The sequence below is a fragment of the Apium graveolens genome, chromosome 6 (genome assembly GCF_009905375.1).
Source record: "Apium graveolens cultivar Ventura chromosome 6, ASM990537v1, whole genome shotgun sequence".
NCBI classification, from domain to species: Eukaryota; Viridiplantae; Streptophyta; class Magnoliopsida; order Apiales; family Apiaceae; genus Apium; species Apium graveolens.
Window position 1 is genome coordinate 91,113,535 of NC_133652.1, and position 2,833 is coordinate 91,116,367.

Below are 2,833 nucleotides of genomic sequence, written 5' to 3' on the forward strand. Positions count from 1 at the left end.
TTTTCCTTCTTCAACGGATATCACTCATCCGTTGACAAGTGGTTGCTCTTCAACGGATAAGCTTAACAGCAGTTATCCGTTGATAACAACAGTTTCAACTTCAACGGATATTCCACATCCGTTGATAGTCTCTACACAAATCACTGAAATGATTCCAAGTGTAGAAGACATGAATACTGTGCAATCACTTTTAGGATTGAGGGCAGGGAGTGAAAATTTGAGTGAGAGGCTGGGTTGCTCCCAGGCAAAAGGAGAGATTGAGAGCACAAAAATGCATGCTATTTCTTCCAGCATGGCAAAAGTCAGTGAGTGGAGTACCACCTTAGAAGGTGAAGGTGAGGGAGTGAGATGTGTGAGCCAGGGGGAGCCCCTGATGCAAGAACATAGAGAAAAAGAGAGAAAAGCAGGTACAGTTGATACAAGGGTGGAACCAGCCATTGCTCATGAGTCAATGATTGTGGAAGATGCTGAAAAGGAAAGACAATTTCAGCAACATTACAAAGCTGTAATTGATAACATTTCCTTGGATGCTGACACTTTTACTCATCCTGTGACAGCCTATCAAATGTTGGCTGCTCAGGGCAATGAGAAGGCAGAAAGGACACTACATCTAGTGCACTCAACAGAATCTCTTCAAAGGGATAAAGCTGCTATTAACAGGATGCCTTCTACAGCTGGTGAGCCATCTGAGGAATTTGGAGTAAATTCTGATGATGATGACTCTATTTCTTCTGATGGAAGCATGAACATAGGGGGAGATGAAGACCCTAGTTCCATTCCTAATCTACCTGAATGGGCCCTGACTAAGGAGCATAGAACAGGTGAATTCAATGTCCACTTGGTCAAACAAATCATCACTATTCAACAGGCCATTCAGAACACTTCAAATGCAAATATCAAGGCTATCCTCCAAGCTCACCTGGACTCACTGCATCTCATGAAGTTGCAGAAAGTAAAGCAAAATATGAGTCTAGATGATCTCAGGAAAGATATTGCTGACTTGAAATCCATCACTTCAGAAAAATTGGATTCAGTCATGCCCTATGGTACTTTGCAGGACTTGGTTTCGAGATTGAAAAAGGAATCAGTTACTGAACAAAGGCTGGCCAAGTTGGAAGACAGAGTTCAAGGAATTGAAGACTCTGTGGCCACCCTTCTTCTCAACCAACAATCTCAAACCAATCTCCTAATGCAGCTGGCAAAAGCACAAGGCTTGACCCCTCTCCTTGCTGATAACAAAAAGGGGGAGAGTAAAAGGGAAGGGGAAGGAGAGCCCTCTACAAAAGTTAACATATCTAAAGTGCTAGTTCCTGCCATCACTACTTCTCCAATCATTCAAATCAAGGGCAAGCCTGATGGAATTGATTTGATTCAGCTAGCAGCAGCTGAAATTCAAGTGAAAGAACAAAGGAGGAGAATTGATGAAAGGTTGCAACTGTTGTTTGGTTCTACACAAGACAAATCAACATCTGTGAAATACAGCACAAAAATTGAACCAATCAACATGGAGCTCATGCCAGTAGGGAGTCATAAGGATGGAGAAGCTTCTTCCAAAGAACTACAAGCTATAATTCTCAAGCCCAATGAAAGATCCAATAAGGACTCAACAAAGAATCCTTTAAAAGAAGTGGACTTTCCTCCTCCAAAAGCTGATGAGAACAAGATTTTAGGCAGGAGTATTGCTTATCTCAAAAAGACCATGGATGAGGCTGTAAGGAGAAATAGAGCTATTATCATTAGAGAGGGAAAGAGCATATGTGTGATGCAAGGACATCCCAAATTCTCAATAGCCAAGAAGGAAGAAGACAAGCAATTAAAGGCTGACAAAAGAGCACAAGCAAAGCTTGAACAACAGCTAAAGTCAAGTCTAGTTGAAAAGAAGAAGGGATTGAAGTCAGGGGTGAAGACAAGACTACAAACCTAGATGAGGTTTTAGGGAGTATATTTGGTGAGAGTGTGGAAGAAAGAGAGGAATGGCAGAAGGGAAACAGAAGAAAAGCCAAGGCACACAGAAGGAGTGAAGATAACCCTGAAGATACCAAATCTATATCTAAACCACTACCTTCCATACCTGAACCTTTTGTTGCTGATCCCTCTATAAATATCCATGGTGAACCAATCATTCCAAAAGAGGAACCTATTGATTGGGACAACATCACATTGCCTACTTTTTTAACCACTCTACCACTACCAAAGAAACAGAAAAGAAAATCTAAATCTACACCTCCCCTAACCTCTAAGGAATTCACTCAAAAACAAAAACCTAACCCTAAGCCACCCATTTCTAAAGATGATTATGTTCACATCTGTGACATAAAAGAAGCTTCAGACATTAATCTCTATCTGGATGAGCTGGAGGAAGTAAGGGGAATAGCTGCCTACAGACAGCTACCAGAGAGATTGGTGTTCAGATATAAGGGAGCTGGGGAAAGAACATGGCCTCTCTACAGGATTCTAAATGAAGGCTACTCTACCTTGATCAGAGTCTTTTCAGCCATCAAAAGGATTCTGGCTTTACCAGAACAGCCAAGACTGAAATTCTCAACAAGATTGCCAACATAAGGAAGACTTGGAGGGAACCAAATGCTTTGCCCAGAACCTTACTCATACAAGAAAGGGGAACTAAAATTCACAAATCACCTCATTGGTTGATGGAATTTAGAGATGACAAAGGAGTCAGAAGATTTTTCAGACTTGAAGACCAACTCAAGATTGCCAGCAATGAAACTCTCAAGGAAATGCAATCTAAGTTGGATATCAGTGATGAAGATGAAGCTGAATTCTTCAGACAACTCCAACTCCAAATTGAGGAAAATGACAAAGGGCTAGGAAA